The sequence below is a fragment of the Odontomachus brunneus genome, unplaced genomic scaffold, assembly GCF_010583005.1.
Source record: "Odontomachus brunneus isolate Ranch 3 - 2012 unplaced genomic scaffold, Obru_v1 Obru_scaffold_020, whole genome shotgun sequence".
In the NCBI taxonomy this organism is placed as follows: Eukaryota; Metazoa; Arthropoda; class Insecta; order Hymenoptera; family Formicidae; genus Odontomachus; species Odontomachus brunneus.
This window is the reverse complement of record NW_022639470.1, coordinates 1,100,581-1,113,160: the sequence shown is the minus strand read 5'-3', so window position 1 is coordinate 1,113,160 and position 12,580 is coordinate 1,100,581. Positions and strand designations below refer to the sequence as shown.

At 39.7% G+C, this 12,580-nt stretch overlaps 1 protein-coding gene across 2 annotated transcripts in view; it reads left to right on the top strand.

Moving 5' to 3' along the window:
- Positions 1-2,935: 2,935 nt before the first annotated feature.
- The window catches only part of LOC116842018, a 70,109-nt gene continuing 60,464 nt past the window's right edge, over positions 2,936-12,580 (top strand). Inside the window, exon 1 of one of the 2 annotated variants that reach the window (XM_032810643.1) lies at positions 2,936-3,155. The gene's annotated coding sequence lies outside the window, so the exon portion shown is untranslated. Of the gene's footprint in view, positions 3,156-3,597; positions 3,923-12,580 lie in introns of those variants that run through there. The other variant, XM_032810644.1, reaches the window with a different exon arrangement.

The window sequence follows — 12,580 nt, the reverse complement described above, 5'->3', positions numbered from 1 at the left end:
CTCTCCTCCGCGGGGAATAATCGTTCAGCGAAAACGAATAGCGGTTCTAGCCGTTGTGGGAGTTGGAGACGAGTCGCCCGAGGACACCGAGGCATACCTCGCAGGAGTAACGGACGTCAGTCGCGGGAAGCCGCCGATGTCAAAAGTACTCGTTAAACACCTATCGCGCCTTATCGTGCCACGCTCGACCCCCTTTGAGAAATCGTTCCCCCCTCGCGCCCGCGGCTGTTGGGCACAGGTGTACCGCTTTGAGGGTTGATCCGCTTGCCTGGATCGACGTTCGATCCGCTCATCTTGCTGAATGGCATTAAATGGATACCTCAGTTCTTTACTATAAATAAAAAGGGAGAGAGACGCAAGCATCGTGGCCAGATAAACTTTTATAATTATCATAACACGAGACAATCGATGATAGAAATTCTAAAATTTTATTTAATTGCGCTTATGAGGCATATACACTATGTTGAATTGATTATCCAATTTATGCAGTCAATAATGTAAATCTTTTGTCATATTGAAGTAACAACGTTATTAAAAATTATACTCTCGTATTGCATTTTACGCGAACCACTGTTTTCAGCAAATTTTCATAATTCTTTTTGTATTTCTATTTTTTCATTTCATGTAATAAATATAAATGTTATATGAACCATTCATAAAGAACGCGACCTTTACAAATGAACTAGTAAAGTTGTTACTAATTTTATACACATCTGTCTAATCTAGAAAGTTACTTCTCGGAACGTTTTCTGGAAATTATTTAACCCTTTCGATCCTACTTCTTTTTTTGAGGAATTTCAGATGTGTATAAGTTGTTGAAATATTATTATATTATAAAATATTATTATTGTTATTGTTACCGGTAGCAAAATAAGTTAAAAACGTAACAATTTTTTAATTAAATATAACTTCTGTTCCTACATATTACATATAATTTAAAATATGTAATTATAATACATAGTAAAATTTATAATATATAATTTTAGCTGAAAATGATTATAATATATGTGGTCGAAATGTTCTGATAATTAAATAATTAGTCTCTGTGTGTATAATTATAAATAAATGCAAATTAGATCATCCTTCATTATTATATTCTTCATTATTATATTGTTTGATTTTAATCAAAGATCCTTATAATTATTTACTCCATTATTATTATATTATTGTTTACTTCCTATTAATTAAAAATATTGCTAATATAAAATAAATATTTGAGCTTATTGTGGGACATATATAACTTAAAAAAATCGAGATTTAGATATTATAAACTATTAGACAAAAAAAGAGAAATATTATTTTTGGAAAAATCGTACGAGAATTTATTGCAAAATTGATGCTATGAGCTATCGCATGTGCGTACCTTCTCCTCAAGTAAATAACTATATATAAATTTGGCAGCAACTTTACTAGTTGTTTTGTAAAGGTTGCATCTCTTACGAATGGCTTATATGGCATTCGCATAGAATGATAAAAATAGAAATTTATCATATAGAAATTTCTCAAATAGAAATATAAAAACAATACAAATAAAATAGCTTCAATTTATTCAGAACAATATGTTCCTAGATAGATGCAAATCTGAAGCAACTTTGCTAATCGATTTATAGGGGTTGCATCCCTTATGAATGATCTATAAGGTAGTCATATTTATCACATCAAATGACGAAATAGAGATACACAAAAAAAGATCTTGTAATAGATAACAAAGATATTTGCTTGAGCATTTCAGTGCGACATTTGATATATACAATTAGTATCAAATATAGTTACTAATTATTTGTAATTATTATCACCTGATAATAATTACAAAATGATTAGTAAAACAGATTCTTTCATTAAGTTGAGCCAGTTAAATGGTTCGATTAATAACACTGAATAATTACTAAATAGTGCAACTATTGCCAAAATATTTGGTAACATTTCATATATTTATCAGGTAATATGCTAAGTATTACTAAACAATATGGTTTTATTTAACAAATTGTTTGGTAATATACCATTGGCAATAGTCACCAAGTCTTGGCAATGGATATTACAAACTTTGCTAAGATTATTTATTAATATTTACCAAATATATATATATATATATATATATATATATATATATATATATATATTATTTGATTATATTTATTTACATGTTTAGTTGAAATTATTTCCAACCAAAGCACCTGGTACTTATCACCCAGACTTGATAGTTATTACCAAATCTTTTTACGAAGGGAATACGAAGAAATAAAATGAAAATTTGTTCAAAACAACATGTCATGTAAAATATAATATGAACATCTGAGTGTAGCTTTTAATAAACTTGTTGCCACATCGATAAAAAGTTCATGTTATTGTATGATGTAAATTTAGTGATTAATTTAATACAGATATTTGCATCAGAGATGTAACTAGAAGAATGTAGTTTCCATCATTAATCGTCTCACATCGTGTTAATCATGAAAGTCTATCTGGGTCGTTATATAACCTTCGAATAATAAGAGAAAAGTTACAAGGATCACGAGCAGGAAGCTCTTCAGAGGAAGAGGGTCGTCTACCACTTGTTCGGTCGGCTACCCAACACGCCAAACCACGCTCCATCCCATAAGCATCTCATAACCAGCTAGAAAAAGCCTGTTCCGCCTCCCACGATTTGTCAGGCGGGCGAATGGACCGATCGCTCGACGATTCTCGAGCGTCGCGGAGTGCGAATAGGTGAGTGGGTGGCCGAATAGGTGCAGGACACGGTCTCGCAGGTAAGGACGCGCGAAGGCTCCGTCGCGACGCGCTCGCGAGTGGGAGAGGAAAAAGCGGCGCGGAGGAGAGCAGCAGCAGCAGCAGCAGCAACAAGAGGAGGAGGAGGAGAAGGAGGAACGGCGGGTTTAGTTCGCGCGTCGCGCCGAGGCCGCCGAGGGGGGCTCCGTCGTCGCAGGTGAAACGCTCTCTCAGGAGAACGGACTCAGTCGTGGCCGCGCGATCGCGCTAGACGATATTTACCTGCGCGCGCGAGAGATCCCGGCAGGAGCGTATCCGCCCTCGCGCTCTCGCACAGCTCCGTCGACAGCCCCCCTCGGAGAAGCGGGCCCTCCAGGCCTTGCACGCACGAACGTACGAACGCCCTCACGCACGCACGAACGCACGCAACACGGCGACACGAGGACGAGGTAGGAGAGAAAGAGAGATAGCGAGAAAATCTGCGTGTTATTACCGTTCTGCGGATGACAGGACGGACGGACGGACGCATGTCACCGGGCACGGCTGGACGAAGCCCGACTCGAAGCGACTTGTGGATCAAAGTTGTGTAATAACGAGGCAACGTCGCAGAGAATTGCACCATGACCCTGGATACGTAGATCGAGAGTAGACCGATGCTCTTGAGCCGCGAATAGAGAGAGAGAGAGAGAGAGAGGGCTTCCTCCAGGTGTGAACCGGTGAACTCCGTCTACGCGCGGTGGCATCGGTACCGCCAAGAGGGCAGGGGATCCGCTTCGCGCGGTGCGAAGCGCTTCCACGATGATGCGGGATGCAGGAAAGGACTCGTGCGATCGATTCGCTCCGCGATTCGCCGCGCGATCCAACTCGACCTCGCTCGAGCCGACCAAGCTACCTGCTGCGACTCCTTTGATTTTCCCGCGGAGGTGCCGGCTCTTTTCGCGCCCGTTCCGGAACGCCGTGTCACACCTAAACGGTGATGATCTCAACGGCGCGCGCGCGCAGTATCGGAGCACGGAATCGAGGTCGGGCGAGAGTTTCCGACACGGTGCGCGGAGCCGCTTCGCTCGGCGGCTCGCCGAGGTGAATAGGACGACGACAACGACGACGGTGATGACGAGGTCGACGACTGTCAGCGCGAAAGACGCGCTCATTAACCGCGGACGGGGAAGAAGAGCGTGTGCTACCGCAGGGCGGCTCCGGTAGCAATTTTGAGAGCGTGAGTAAGCGCGCCCGCGCGCCGCTGCTGCGCCCCGCGCACACCATAGGCGTTCCTTGCCCACGTAGGAAACTCGTTGACCTTCGCCGACGCCTGTGCCGACGTTGCAGGCGTACGAAAGCGAGCGGACGATCATTCCGACCGAAAGTCTCTCCTCGAAAGTCCGCGGATTTCGGTCATCGATACCGGGAACGACGTGGTCGTAGAGATTAGCGACGGGAACAAGGGGGGAAGGGGCTCGCACCAAGTACAACTCAAACTCGAACTCAAACAAAGACCGAGCTCGGCGTCCCTCCACGCCGCCAAAGTCTCAAAGGGCAGAGTATGAAGCCTGTGTATTCATAGTCATTATTTGAGATTCACCTCAGGTGAGATACTCAGACGTGAACTTAGGTTTGGATGTGAGTTGGTCAGTTGAATTGCGATTATCAATTAGTGTATCGCACACTAGTGTCATGTCAGTCTATTGGGAAACTCGGATCCGACTGTAAATTTGAAGCTGAGTGTCTCACGTGCGACAGGTTTGAAGGAACGACTGTTAAGGGGATGCCATACTTGGAAGTTTTCTCGACAGAATACTGATTTCTTCCCGCAAAGTTTATGTCGTACATTTTGATCCCACAGAATTACAAATAACTATTACACGCTGAAAGTGCAATAATGAATCGGAACATTGTTTAATATAAAAACGACAAAGAAGTTTTAAATTGACATTTCGAGCTGTCAGTTGGTGTAAATATTTACTTGATATAAAAGTTCTGCAGTTACCGCACGTATATTTGCTCCGCTAACGAAACTTTCAAGGAACGTTTCTGTATCTTTATAACTGAATATAGAAGTTCCAAAGTACGTCAAGAGTTTGCAGAAAAATTTCTGTATATGCGCAGTTATATTTTCTGCTAGTATAATAAAACGCAAAGCAGCATACATTCTCATACAAGATCTATATGCAGAAAAAATACGAAAAGAGTAATATGATTATATTAGATTTTCGCTTTTACGTTATCAATATTTTTCGAGTTTATCAATCACTTCGGTATCCCTTTAATATGAGCTTAAGGCCTGTATCAATAGATATTACTTGAATTTAGTTACAAGTGAAATATTTAAATTTATAGATGTGACTCTTTTGGTTGGACGAAGTATCTCAGGCCATCTGAGCGGATTATTTCATTAGCTACAAAACAGATGAGCTTATGACGATCCTAAATATAAGATTTGATTATGAATACCGCTCTTTAATTAATTAGAGAATTAAGACCCATATTAATAACCTTTTCTTTAAACTCACATGAGATACTGGAATTTAAATTTAGAGATGGATCTGAGTTTCTCAGTTAGATTATATAATATAAGTGACATTATAGGTCTGTTCTTTTCAGCTTAAGTAGGTTGCATATTTTTTCAGAGAGTGAAATAAGCATATAATTGAGCATTGAAAAGGAAAGGAACAAGTGCAACATTAGTGCATCTGAAAAGAAAAAACAAGCCTTATATCTGCAATCGTATGATGTAAGTGAATAACTTACACCTACTTCTATATTCAAATGTAAGAGTCTCGCTTGAGACGAGTTTCAAGTAATAACTATTAATACAAGTCAAAGGCTAGAATTAATCTTTACTTGAAGCTTGCCTCACGTGAGAGGTATTCGAATTTAAATTTAAAGTTAGAACCGAGTTTCACAGTTGAATCAGAGGACATAAGTGATTGTAATCATAGGATATAAGCGATTTGTAATCGTGATTCAACTGAAAAAAAATTTACATCTAATTCTAGATACAAATGTGAGTATTTCGCTTGAGACAAGTTTTAAGTAATGACTATTAGTACACGGATCAAAGTTGCTGACGCATGATTCCAAGGTTTCTCTCTTTTTTCACTTACAAGTTCACGAGAATGATGTTTGGTTTATTTGACTTATTCTTATTCTTATTTTATTCATTTGTTTGTTCGAGAAAGGAAATCCCTTCTTTAACTCTTTGAGCTATAGTGAGACGCTAGCGTCTCCTTTTGCTTTTTTCTTAATGATTGTAACTAACTTATCGACAGATATAGTCAATTATATTATTACACTCTCTCTTTCTCATTAATATAAGGAACTAAAAGTAAATAAAAGATTACTTGTATGTTTAATTGTTAAATTATTATGTGCAAATGAAAGTAAAAAAGTGCTTTCAGACAAAAATCAATTTAAGACTAACTGTTAGGAATCGACACAACAAAACATTAATGGTTTATTCAGAATAACTAACAGTATTTTACACATTTTTTCAAAATTTTCTATAAGTTCTATTTTTTACAATAAACTATTGCAATATTGATAATATGTTTGCTGCAAATTTCTTCTAGAAAATGCAAATGTTTCTTTTTCATATCAAGGAACTCTTATAGAAATATCATACTAAGAATCATTGATAATTACTTATTATTCAGTATTTTTAATACTGAAAATAAGTAATTATCAATGATTCTTAGTATGATATTTCTATAAGGGAAGTGTTATTTATTATCTCTAGACAATGCTAAAAGCGAGATTACTAATTTTGAAAATTTACGGTTGCTATGTTGAACCCGCCACTTCGAATTTTAACCTTTTCATCTGAAATTGGTAATCAGCGACCTCGAAATCCCCCATACGCTGAATTTAAAGAAACTTCACCGGGAAATAAAATGTATGGCTCAAAGGGTCAAAAGGTTAAGCCGTCCATGCCGTATGGAATAACGAAAGATGGACGCGAGGGGGTAATTGGCGAAATTGAAGGTTTGATTTCACGGTACTTCCATGTCTCTACCGTGTCTCCTCCACTCTCACGGAAGATCTCGAATTCCCGCGGCACGTATGTCGACCTTTCGTGGATTACTGTTGTAACGGTCTCGCGCGGGATATTAATTCCTTCGGTCAGGGTTTCAATCCGGATGGCGAAGAGTCACGGTATCGCGTGAGGTATCGAATTCACGCGCATAACAGCGAGTACGTCGAGTATCCACTTCTGCCCGCTCGAGCAACTTGCCAGCCATATGACGAAACGAGATAGCGTTTTTTGCTTGGAAGTCAAGAAGCTCGCGACATCCACGTCGGCGCATCGCCGGGTATCGGCTCTTCTGCGAGGTCGCAGGTGAGAGCGCGGGACGCGCTCGATCGCGATGGCTCCTTTTCGAGGATTCTCGCGATACGCCGACTCCCGTTTCCTCCTCCTCCTTTTGATCAGACATTACGATAACTGATCGATGAACGCGACGACCGACGTGCGCGCTTTATGCGCCGCATGCCTCGCGCACGCCAAGTTCGTTGACGGATGAATCGATCGTTCTCGATGTTGCTCGAAGATCCCCGGGTGTTGCAAGCGAGATCTATGGAGGCGTGCTTCGATCGGCCTTTTGTAGTTCGGATGAAAAGCTTGCAGAATCCGCGACACGCTTGAAAGCCGCACGAGAAGAAAGTTCTCAACAAACGCCGCATCTTTGTTACGTCAATTTTATTTTTGTCGGTTCCCGCATAGAAACTTTTTGAGACTTTTCCAACGTAAATTCCGACTAAATTACCCAAATTCGATCCCAAAATTGGCTTTCCCACTTCCCACTCGATATCAATCCCATTTTTATATCAACTATTGTATTCAATAGAGTAAACAATAAAAAAATGTTTTACACTTTTAGTGTTCTGCTGGATAATGAAATTGTTTGGAAAATCAACAAATTTTGCTCAATTCTAATGTAAACAAAAGACTAGCATAAAATACTGAGAAAATCTTAGGTTTTTCACTTAGAATTGCATGTTTGAAAAGCAAAGGTACTTGAACTGTTTCAAATATTTTGCTCAACCTCTTTTTGAGATAAATTATAAATGTTTCGGATAAAATAATATATATTTATATTTTTGCTTTGAATATAAAACTTCTTAACATCGCAGAAACATTCAAATATATTGCAATTATTTACAATTAACAGTCAGTAAGTTAAGAATGTAATCATATAACAGTATATTTAAAAAATAGGCTTTTTATATTCTTACACAAATCATAATTAGAAAAGTATTAATTATTATTTCGTTATTCTCTATGTCTCCCCCTTCCTTTCAATCTTTTTCCACAGCTTTCCTTCTGTCGTTGGATCTCTCATTTAGAATCACAACTTCAACTATTTGAGAAATCGGAATAGATCCCAATTGGATTCCAAAAATTTTTGTACGGAAATAAGAATGGAGTAAAAATGGGATAAGAATTTGTAGGATTCAAAGTTGGTATCGCAATAGTTTAGAAGAAATTTGAGTAATTTGATCGAAATCTATGCTATACTTGAGGACATGTGTTGAGTTGTTGAGTAGACAGACAAAAGTTATTCTTTTGTCCAAAACTTGGCGGGTTTATCTATAAACGCGACGTTATCAAAATATATAAAGTACCGATTTACAACTGTCTCTTCTGGCTTGACTGACTGAGTCAAAATTTTGGTCCTGTGTTAAACCTTGAATTCTACAACGCAGTTGTAAAGGCTAAGTTAGTATAGGTTTCGTCCTAATGATACAATTTACTTCTATTTTGGTTCTGATGTCCGAAATTTCCTTTCTTATTTTCTTTAGCGTGAAAATAGGTGTTGGATAAATTAGTGAGGCTGAAAGTAAGATCAAAATTTCGACTCGGCTAGGTTAAATAGAATCAAAAGAGATTGACGTAGGTTTCAGAGTATAAAAATAGGTGTTACATGGAATAATAAGGCCGAAAGTAGGATCAAAATTTCGACTCGCGAGTGAAGCGAAATTCTTGGCGGATCCTCATCGAGGCACGTCACGACAAACGCAGAGAGGAAGCCCGACGGGAAGAGGCCCGAGGAACACCGCGCTACGCCATTGGTATTCTTCGCTATCACGCGAGAGGACGAGAGTGCGTGTCTCGCCTCTTACACGGAACAGGACATCGCACGGCCACGCATCCGGGAAAACACCCGCGCGTCACCCGCGGCGCCGTATCGATTTTCGAGTTAGTCGCATATGAAAAACTTTCCACCACAGCCAAGGCGTTAATCGGAAGTGATACGCTCACGCGACTCGCCCCCGCAGGTCGTTTGACAGGTCGTTCACGCCTTGGTTGGAATTTCGCTTCCCCGTTTCCGCGCACTACCTATTTCGCTCGGCTGACGCGACGATTTGCGTGACGCGCACGTTTTACGGCCGGTGACGTAAACCGCGCGCGAACGCGCGTGGATCGGCACGCGAAAATCGTTTTTATCGCGGCCGCTGTAGCGGCTGGGAGATCTTCCCGCGAGGCTTTTCTCGGGTATCCCCCGACCGCGTCGCCTGCCTTCGGCACGGGGCTTTTTATCGCGCGACTACGTCACTGTTTTTCGCCACTTTACAATCGCCGGCGACGATCGCCGATCGCCGTCGGCGCGTCGCGCGGCGAGTTCGAACGAGATCCTGCTTCTGATCGTACGCAGGATTTCTCGAGTGCACTCTGCGTTTCTCTACGTGTTTACGAATTCCCGAGCTTGTTTGGAGGCGATTCGTTCTGGTCGAAAGGAACGAGGTAGCGTTACAAGCTGGTTAGAATTCCAATAATCTTGCGAATTAAAGCGTGACTAATTAATGTGTACTGCTGCGGAAAAGATGATGAAATTTTCCTTCAATTTTAAATTGCGTTTCGATGAGATTTAACTCTTTCGACTCTATTGAATTAGATATATCTTATAGAAAGAGAGAGAGAGTTAATTAAAAAATTTATTTGTATTAGCATTGTTTAACTTCTTCGAGGATAAATTTATTAAAATCAATAGAAAATATTTTGTATATATATTTTAAAGTGACATAAGCATAACAGTTGTCAATTATGTGATTAGATATCTTTTTCTCTTGTGGGATTTTGTGGTGAATGTTTATTTATAACATTGCTTGTTTTATTTTCTTGCTAACCTAATGTTTGATTTATTTGTTAAAGTCAAAAGAAAAGGATGTAAGTCTAAAGTGACATAAACACATATCATCTGTTAAACATATGACTAGATTTCCCTTTCTCTTGTGGGATTTTGCACTGAATTTCTACTCATAGTACTGTTTGTTATATATCTTTGCCGATACAATATTTGAGTTATTTATTAAAATTATAAGATGATTTAATTTTAAAGTGACATAAATGACATTTATCAATTATGTGACTAGATTTCCCTTTCTCTTGTGGGATTTTGTATTGGATTTGTACTCGTAGTATTGTTCATTCTATCTTTGTCGAATGTTTGGATTAAAAGAGAAAAATTGAATATTTTTAAACGCACACATATGTTTCTTAAGATACTAATTTACTTGTCTACACGTAAACAAGTATATACATATTTGAAATTTCTGAAGAATAAACAGAGAAAGAATTGAAGAGGTTAAATTTGAACAGCAATGTCAAGTTGGAGGCTGCGCGCACTTAAAGAACGTCTTCACCTCTCACACGTCTTCATCTTTAAAGACTATATCCAACTATAGATAGATGTTGAGAACAGGGAGATTTGCAGATTAGAACTTACTAATTACAGATTACAGATTGCAATTGAACAGATCAACTGATTTCGATCCTGACACGTTCTGTCTCGATCAGGCAGGTTCCATAATCTTCACGCGATTTACGATCTGCAATTTCTAGCACCCAACTACGATCTGACACGTTCTGAGGATGGGCGAAGTCTTTAGGGTCAATTGTCACTTAAGTGACCGGTCAATCCTCGAAATCGGCGGCCCTCAGTCCAACGAACCCATGTACGAAAGGAAACGCGAGATACCCGAAGGGATACTTTACACAAGCTAAAAGGTCTCATTGCGCGCGAGTGCGGTTCAGCGAGTGCGGCGTTCAACGTTCCTCAGCGTGGTGCAGCAGTCGCGTAGGCATGGTAGCCGACCTGCGGTTTCGCAGCTTCGGCTTTTCGGCCCGTAAAACGACGAAATTGTACGCGGCGTGTATAGTATACAGACGCGGCGGCGGCGGCGGCGGCGGTGGTGGTACCGCCTCTTCAAGAACCGGTCCTGCCGCAGCCGCTGCGCCCTGTCGATTTCGCCTGGTGAACACGCGATCGCCATCTTGGATCCGGCGAGGATGACGTCACTGCTACGGGGCACGGTCTCGCTTTATTCACTGCCGCTTTACGCGCCTCGCATAGGTGTGCGGATGTACGCGCGTTCCTCTGCTCGTCGAGAAAATCGCGTCGGAAAATTCCCGTTGCCGAGGTCGCGAGAACTCGCGGTATCCTGTGCTTTCGACGATACTCGGAAATCTAGTATAATAGTGCTCTCCCTCTTCCCCCCCCTCTCTCTCTCTCTCTCTCTCTCTCTTTACTAATTTCAAAACTGTGAACTTATGTAAATTGTGCAAAACAGTAGTACGCTATATTTTCCTTTTAACCGTTTCATGGTCTCCCCGTTTTCATTTCTCTCGAAGACTGTTTTCCAAATTTACCTGGTCTAAGAATCAACCAACTCTATATGCGAGCCTGTACTCTCTCTTGTACTTTTCTTTACGTATAATTTCTTATGTATGTTCTCTGCGAGAGCCGAGCGTTATTACATTCATATATTTCATATATTTATTTTGTACAGCACTCCTTTCTCCGCAACTTGTTTCTATTTTCTTTCTTTTCTTACCTTTTTCCCATTTCTATTCATTTCTTTCAATGTCTATACAAGAAATCTTTGTAATGCTAACTCAGGTACTCAAGTAACAAAAAATTATATTGCTCTAGAGAATATATATTGTTTACCTTGGGGCTCTCTTTCTCTCTCTTTCTCTCTACTCTTCTCTCTCTCTCTCTCTCTCTCTCTCTCTCTCTCTCTCTATACTTTTCTCTCTCTCTCTCTCTCTCTCTTTCTCGCGCGCGCACGCGTGTGTTTGATTTTATCAGCGATATTTATATATTCTCTGACGAAAATTAACTTAAAATCAATTTAAAGTTAATAACTTAAAAATTTATTTCTGGGATATAAAGTTTATTTTTGTATGAAATAAGATTTATTTCTGTGAAACAAAGTTTATTTCTGTATATGTAAATTAAACTTTATATATCCCACAAATAAATATTCAAAATTTTGCAAGAAATTTCAAGAGAAATCTTGTCGTATGGAGACTAATAGATATATCATATTTATGTCAAAATATTGCTAAAATATTGAAAAAATATTGAGTCAATTTCTTCTGACTTTAATAACTTCAAGAGCTCTGAAAATTTCTCAATAAGTGTGATACTTTGATTTTTTGTCGATATTATGAAAAATATAGAAATAATTGTTCGTAACTCTCGTGTATGGCTGTCACTGGCTTGAAGCTTTCTTAGTGATTCGATTGATTTAAAATTCAATTGATTTAATTGATCAATTGAATTCTAGTCCCTAATCCGCAATCCTTAATCTCTAATCTCTAATACCTAGTCGGATGCCGGCTTTACATGTTCGCAGCTGCGCCAACTGTCAGGATTAAGAAACTCTGGTTATTAGTGATCCGCCAATTCTCGTGCTGGTTCGCGTAGCATATTGATTATTCACGAAGGGAGACCACGTTTTTAGTGTTTTCGTACGTGTAAGCTACGGTAAACACGGCGAACGCGATGACGGATCATCGACTTCAGAGAGAGAGAGAGAGAGAGAGAGAGAGAGAGAGAGAGAGAGAGAGAGAGAGAGAGAGAGAGAGAGAGAG